Source organism: Terrapene carolina, unplaced genomic scaffold (assembly GCF_002925995.2).
Source record: "Terrapene carolina triunguis isolate 2854851 unplaced genomic scaffold, T_m_triunguis-2.0 Scaffold120, whole genome shotgun sequence".
Taxonomy (NCBI): Eukaryota; Metazoa; Chordata; order Testudines; family Emydidae; genus Terrapene; species Terrapene triunguis.
The window spans coordinates 7,438,126-7,446,008 of NW_020664471.1; the positions used below are offsets into that span (position 1 = coordinate 7,438,126).

At 40.7% G+C, this 7,883-nt stretch overlaps 1 long non-coding RNA gene across 1 annotated transcript; it reads left to right on the plus strand.

Moving 5' to 3' along the window:
• Positions 1-5,278: 5,278 nt before the first annotated feature.
• Positions 5,279-7,536, plus strand: LOC113406697. The gene is made up of 3 exons (XR_003369829.1): positions 5,279-5,340; positions 5,737-5,838; positions 7,379-7,536. It is a non-coding gene; the product is annotated as an uncharacterized LOC113406697 (long non-coding RNA).
• The last annotated feature ends 347 nt before the right edge of the window (positions 7,537-7,883 follow it).

Genomic DNA, 7,883 nt, shown 5'->3' on the forward strand with positions numbered 1-7,883 from the left:
GGGATGAACTTGGTCTATGTGTATTTCCCACCCCTAATTCTCTGTTCCCACTCAGTCCAATCTCTTTCCTTTTGCTCCATAAATTTGCTTCCAATTCTTATCCTACTCTTCTTTACATTCTCTGCTTTTCTCTTTCTTCCCCTCCTACCTTCCTTTACCTCTTCCTGTTTCTCCTCTGTGCTCTTTAAACTTTTACAATTTTAGAAAGCCTCCAATGTGCTGCTACCACTATGCCTCTTTCTTTTAATTCCTCTTCTGGAAGTCTCCATATGAGACACTATTAATTTATCAACAGATTAAAAATATTTTTATAATTATCTGTCAATGTAAATTGCAAAGCTCCTTTGGAAATCCTTTTGTTGATTTGGCCACTTAAATACATTACAGTGAGAAAGATGAGGGTTGCCTAATGTCAGTAAGATAAGCTTCCTGCCTTGAAACTGTTTAGATTTGATTGCATTGCATTATAGAATGCATCATTACTAGTTTAACCTCTCAAAGGTTTTCAGCTGCTGTTTTATTTAGCTATACCGAATACACTGCCTACAGCAACTCTGGGCAATGATTCCCCCAGTGGCATGCATGAGCTGCCCTGTTCTACTGCAAAAATACATTATGGCTGAATTTGCCCTGAGAGTTTGGAAAGATCTAAGGTCTTTGGAGACTAAAAATGTGTTTTTTCTTTGTTTTAGCTGGCAGTATGAGCCTCTGGCATTTTAAAGTGCAAGTCATTAGCATCCACAAGGGTGATGTTAATATGTCTGTGTTTCAATCTCAGGACATTTTCCAGTTGTTTCTGCCACAACAATCTCTGCCATCTCAGTGCTTTTTAAGCCCCATGTGAATTAAAGGAAGCTTTGCAATGCCAGCAGGAATCACTGTAGACTTCAGCTGAAACCAGTTGCTACCTGACTTACTCTTTGCAGTAGATGCCACTGAGATTGAAAGTCACTGTCATCCAGCGCTACTGGGGGGGAAAAAGAGAGACATAATGCTTAATAACATTAAAGTAGACTAAAAGTAAAGCTGAGAGATTTTGGAAAAATTCACCTAGTTTGCAATGGCAATTTTTTTTTTATTTTAACTTTTCCTGAGCTTAGGTTGATTTTTTTGTGAACCCTCCATACAATTAATAGTGCAAAGAAAAATACAACAGCAGAACAGCCAGAAAGAAAAGAAAAACAAATAGTGGATCAATTGGATGTAGTCCGGAGAGCAGCCTGAGGGACCAGATGACAGTCATAATTGAGGCAAGGGATGGAATCTGTGAAGGAAAGGGAATGTCATGTGGGAAATGCAATGAGGCAAGAAAGGAGGATCAAGGGTCTTTCACCCATCCTGTAACAGCTGAGTATAGATGACAAGCATGTTTGGTCAATTGCTGCTTGCTTTAACCAGCAGGGACATAAATATTCCCCCTTCCCTTTTAGAATACTTTACTGTATTCCCTTCAGTTCCCAGCTCAGACATAATCTTCTTTGCCATGACCAAGAGAAATGTAACCTAAACAGCATGGGGGAGGGAAAGAGAGAGGAGGTGTGAATATTAACACAGACAAAACCAAAACCACAAACATTTTGGCTATTATTGCCATTTTCTGGCCTTTTATTTAGGCCTCAAGAACACTAAGGCTCTTAAGCACTGGTATGGTGCCAAGTTAATTATTCAAAAATGAGGGCCTGCAGTTGGACCGTATAAGGTTTCATCAGCCTTTATTGCCCAACCATGCCACACAAAAATGAGGACTATAGAAGAGATTTATTGGAGAGCAAAACAACAAACGAAAACTAGATTTCTTTAATTGGTTTGCAGCACCTCTCTCGTTAAAGGAGTCCCCTTCTCAAACGTGTCATAAGTAACACAGCTGGTATTTAATGTACTCTGCAGATGGGTCTTCATTGACACAAAAACAAGTGTGAATTTTGGAACAGGTGTTTGATTTTGGACTTGCTTGCTAGCCAGATTTTAGTGGATGAGTGAGAGCTGGGATGTCAGAGAACTGGAAGTGATCAGTTATAGCAAAGAGAGTACTAAAGAATCTTTCTCAACTCAGCTAGTGAAGTCCTTGAGCTAGTTTTCCCTTCCCACCCTCTCTGTCTTTTCTGTTTAGAATGTAAGCTCTTTGGGGAAAGGACTGATCTCACTACATGTTTGTACAGTGTGTTTTGGCCTCTGGGTGCCACTGTAATATAAATAATGGTACAGTACTCTCGTTTTTCTTCTGATTTTCTATTGGCTTCCGTACTAATTCCTGAAATGGAGGACCCTGGAGAGGACATATCTGCAGTATCAATCAGAAAGAATTCCATCTATCACACATTAATTTTTTGGTACTTTTGCTGCCAGCTCATTTAAGTGGCCTCTCAATAGAGGGGAGAGAAAAGGACACACTCCCGCATACCCGTTGGTAATGGGCATAGTATAAAAACATGAACAGAACAGCTGTTATTGAATTAAATTATCACCTTTGCCATCCTATTCATCAGTAGATGTTGATTTCCTAAGCAGTTCCAGTAGCAAATAAAACCTCTCTCTGGGTATATCTGTACTACAGCGGCTCCAGACGCACAACTACAGTGCTGCAGCTGCGCCGTTGTAGCTCTGTAGTGTAGTATCTTCCTACATTGACTGAAGGGTTTTTTCTGTTGATGTAGTTAATCTCCATCTCTCCGAGAGATGGTAGTTATCTTGATGGAAGAATTCTTACATTGACAGTTTTTCACAACCCTGAGTAATGTAGCTAGGTTGATCTAATTTTTAGACAATGAGAGCTGTGGGTGCGGTGCCTGCGGGCGGACATGTCACTGCTTGGGGGGAGCTGCTCGAGGTAAGCGGCAGCTGGATTCAGCACCCCGCACCCCAACGCCCTGTCCCGAGTCTCTCCCTCCCAGAGCCCGTGCCCTGCAGCCCCTCCCATGCCCCAACCCCCAGCCCTGAGTCCCCTCCCACATCCACACTCCCTCCCTCTTAGTTAACTGGAATTTTTTACTTACCAGCACCCCCCATTTCCCCAACATGCCGGATAACAAAGCTTTTACTGTAACAGTATTTGAATGAAATGGATAGATTCAAACAGCATAGGCATCTTCTTTGTATACCACAGTTTATATGTCCAAGAAATGCTCTGTGTCTGCATTTATATAATTATACACCTTACAGTTTAACAGGATACATGTATTTGTGATTTAATATAAAAATAATCTGGCAATATTATATTCTTTACCCAACCAGCACAGAGTTCAGAACATTCTATAGTAATTTCCATCCTATGGTGCTCACTTACAAGTGATAGTTAAGAAATAAGTAAAATGAAGTTTATTAATATGTATTTATATCTTATATATTTATATCTAAATTAAAAATACATATATAGATGAAAGTAAGACATTCATAAGTTTATAGACTCAGTGTTTGAAGCGTCACAACTCCAAATTATGGCCCAGAGTAGTACTTTTTTTGTGTGTGTGGATAATTAATTTGTACATATTGTGACAAAGTTCCTCCTCTATCTTGGTGGGTCCTGCGCTTATTGGCGGATTTTCTTGCCTCAGAGATTCACCATGTGAGTTGGGGAACAGCCCAGAGACCTTCCCCTCTGGAAGAACCCACAGTCCAGGTCAATTGGGAGGTTTGGGGGGAACCCGGGCCCGCCCTCTACTCCGGGTTCCAGCCCAGGGCCCTGTGGACTGCAGCTGTCTATAGTGCCTCCTGTAACAGCTGCATGACAGCTACAACTCCCTGGGCTACTTCCCCATGGCCTTCTCCAAACACCTTCCTTATTATCACCACAGGACCTTCCTCCTGGTGTCTGATAACGCTTGTGCTCCTCAGTCCTCCAGCAGCACACCCTCTCCCTCTTAGCTCCTTGCGCCTCTTGCTCCCAGTTCCTCACACTCGCACCACAAACTGAAGTGAGCTCCTTTTAAAACCCAGGTGCCCTGATTAGCCTGCCTTATGGTTCTAGCAGGTTCCTGATTACTCTAGTGCAGCCCCTGCTCTGGTCACTCAGGGAACAGAAAACTACTCATCCAATGACCAGTATATTTGCTCTCTACCAGACTCCTGTACCCCACTGGTCTGGGTCTGTCACAATATACATATAAAACAATACTATACATATGAAATGATGAGGTCTAAATTAGCTGTTATCACTCAAGAAAGAGATCTTGGCATCATTATGAATAGTTCTCTGAAAACATTCACTCAATGTGTCGCGGCAGTCAAAAATGTTAACAAAATGTTGGGGGAATCATTAGGAAAAGGATAGATAATAAGACAGAAAATACCATATTGACTCTATGTAAATCCATGGTACGCCTACATCTTGAATACTGCATGCAGATGTGGTCACCCCATCTCAAAAAAGATATATTGGAATTGGAAAAGATACAGAAATGATTAGGGGTATGGAACAGTTTCCATATGAGGAGAAATTAATAAGACTGGGACTGTTCAGCTTTGGAAAGATACGATTGGGGGGGATATGATAGAGGTCTATACAATCATGACTGGTGTGGAGAAAGTAAATAAGGAAGTGTTATTTACTCCTTCCTACAACACAAGAACTAGGAGCCACCAAGATAAATTCATGAAGGATAGGTCCATCAATGGCTACTAGCCAGGATGGGCAGGGATGGTGTCCCTAGTCTCTGTTTGTTAGAAGCTGGGAAGCTGGGTGACAGGGGATGGATCACTTGATGGTTACTTGTTCTGTTTATTCCTTCTGAAGCACCTGGCACTGACAACTGTCAAAAGACAGGATACTAGGCTAGATGGACCATTAGTCTGACCTAATATGGCCGTTCTTATGTTCTTATGTACATATAACAATAAACTAAACACATGCAGCCAGACAGCTTTTATATTATTCTTTATTATTTGTATTATAGTAGCACCTAGAGGCCCAATCTAGATCAGGGTTTATGCAAATTCATGAACACGTTATTCACATTAATTCATGCTCACTAAATTGGTCGGCATTGTTCATACACTGGCCTACAAGTAACTGAAGACTTGGGTGTAAATTTCAACTTTTGATTGCCTTGCCTCCCTTCTGGACAGATGAGTGAGCAAAAGTTATAGATCTAGAAAATGGATACTTGTGTGGGAAGTAGAGATGAATACCACCAGATCAACAGTATAGGCTTTCTGCTCATCCTGTTAAACATTTACCATGCTATTCAGAGTGGTATATACATGGGCTCTGTGGTCTTTAGTCCACTGTTGTTTTTTTAAATGAGGTTACTTTGGGACTTAGTCCATTTCCCTGTTGTCATTTCAGCGCCGCTGCTGCTTACTGGCCTTACAAAAGATTGAATTTCCAGTTGTGCAATTTCCAAGGTTTGTTTTCTTTCCCCCCCCCCCATGTTCATTTGCAAGCCTAATAGCTATGCTCAGACCCCCACAGGACAGCGAACCTGGGGGGCAAATTGCAAGTAAGCTTGTGAACTTTCTATGAGTTGCTTCTTTGCCAAAGGGGGGAACAAATCAGTGCAGCTGCAGGAAAAATGTCTCCTCTTTATACTTACAAATCACGTGTCAACAATTAATGTGATGAGTGCTTTTTCAGTAGTATACTGTGTTTAATTCATTTATTTTATTCAAGCAAAATGTATCATTTAGAAGTTCTACAGAATATTAAGAAATCTGATGAAGACAAGACTTTGACTTAAATGTTTATTTTTATATCAATCGTTAGGTACAGAAACTTTTATAATTTTTTTAACTGTTTTTAAGGTCTGAATTTTCAAAAAATGACTTCAGAGTTTTGCATCAAAATATGTATCTGCTTGTGCAGTCAGCTGCATATGAAACTATGGAGCTGCATTTGCAAATCTGGTAAGTGCATATATGATCTATGTTTCTCAAAGTTGGCCCTTAGAGTAAGTTTCTCTGCCAATGTACCTCAACCTTGCTCTGGAGACACCATTTCTAAGGGGAAAGAGTTACTTCAGCCTCTCTGCCAGTTTGTGGCTTTTCTCAGTTTGCCAAGGTAGGCACCAAATTGAGAGAAGAAGAAGCATGTGGAGAGGAGACAGGCTTCTTTTTTATGGCATAGATACATGCCCAATAGGAAATGTACTGGGGCTACTAAATATTTTGGTTACGCCTAGAGAAAAGCCTGGCCTGGAACACTGGATCCAAAACCACCAGCTCTGAACCATGGGGAAGCTCTAGGTCTGGATCCTGACCTGGTCTGGATGTGAACTTTTCAGTTTGGCTATACTGTTGCTCTACAGGGAGCCTGAACTGGAACTCCCCAAAATTTTAAATGTGAATTCAAGACCAGATTGCAACACTATGACTTAGACCCATTTCTAGTCCATATTAAACCTGGACCAGATGTTAAGCAGTAATCCAGAGGTGATAGGTAATGGGTAACAGACCCTGAGTTATCCAATCCTCTTGTCAATAATGAATAGTATTGTAGGTCATTTCAATAAATATCAGATCATTAAGATGATTAATCTTTGATTTTAAGTACACCTCTACCCCGATATAATGCTGTCCTCAGGAGCCAAAAAAATCTTACCGCGTTATAGGTGAAACCGCGTTATATCGAACTTGCTTTGATCCACTGGAGTGCGCAGCTCCCCCCCCCCCCGGAGCACTGCTTTACCACGTTATATCTGAATTCGTATTATATCGGGTCACATTATATCGGGGTAGAGGTGTATATTGTTTTTCTTTCTTTACTTCAAACAGCAATAGCTAGATGTGGCTTAGCTTTACTACATTATTATGCAGTAGAGCATTATTATTCATTTATATAGCACTAAGGAAGTTCATGGCATGGTATAATGGATAGAAACATACAATGTTCCTGCCCCAGAGGTCATAAAACCTGTTGGTATGAGTCAGTACAGTACAGAACACACACAAAAGTGGGGTCTACAGCTGGTATACTTTCTGGAACAGATGGCTCTTCATGAGACTTTTTGAAACAGAGTGAAGGCATTTGGTGAACATTAATGAAAAGGTTGACAGGTGTGCAGGGTAATGTGAAAGAAGGAATAGTCAGGAGTAGACAAAGGCCATGTCTACTCTACAAACTATTGCCAATGCAAGTTACATTGGCATAGTGGATGGAGGAAGCTGTAGACATGTTATATCTTGATGTTAATTAGGCTTTTGACACAGTCCCACATGACATTCTCATAAACAAAATAGGGAAATGTGGTCTAGATGAAATTACTATAATGTGGGTACACAACTGGTTGAAATACTGTACTCAAAGGGTAGTTATCAATGGTTAACTGTCAAACGGGGAAGACGTATCTAGTGAGGTCCCACGGGTCAGTCCTGAGACTGATTCTGTTCAATGTTTTCATTAATGACTTGGATAATGGAGTGGATATGATGCTTATTAAATGTGCAGATGACAGCAAACTGGGAGGCATTGCAAGCCCTTTGAGGCTGGGATTAGAATTCAAAATGACCTTGACAAATTGGAGAATTGGTCTGAAATCAATAAGATGAAATTAAAAAAGGCAAGTACAAAATATCTCACTTACAAAGGAAAAATCAAATGCACAAATACAAAATAAGGAATAACTAGCTAGGTGGTAGTACTACTGAAAAGGATGTTGGGGTTATAGTGGATCACAAATGGAGTATGAGTCAACAATGTGATGTGATTGCACCAAAGGCTAATATTATTCTGGGGTGTATTAATAGGAGTGTCATAAGACACGGAAGGTAATTGTCCCCTGAACTTGGCAGTGGTAAGGCCTCATCTGGAGTACTGTGTCCAATTCTGGGTGCCAGAGTTTAGGAAAAATGTGGACAAATTGGAGAGAGTCCAGCAGAGGCAACAAAAATGATGAAAGAGTTAGAAAACTGACCTATGAGGAAAGATTAAAAAAACTGGGCATGTTTAGTCT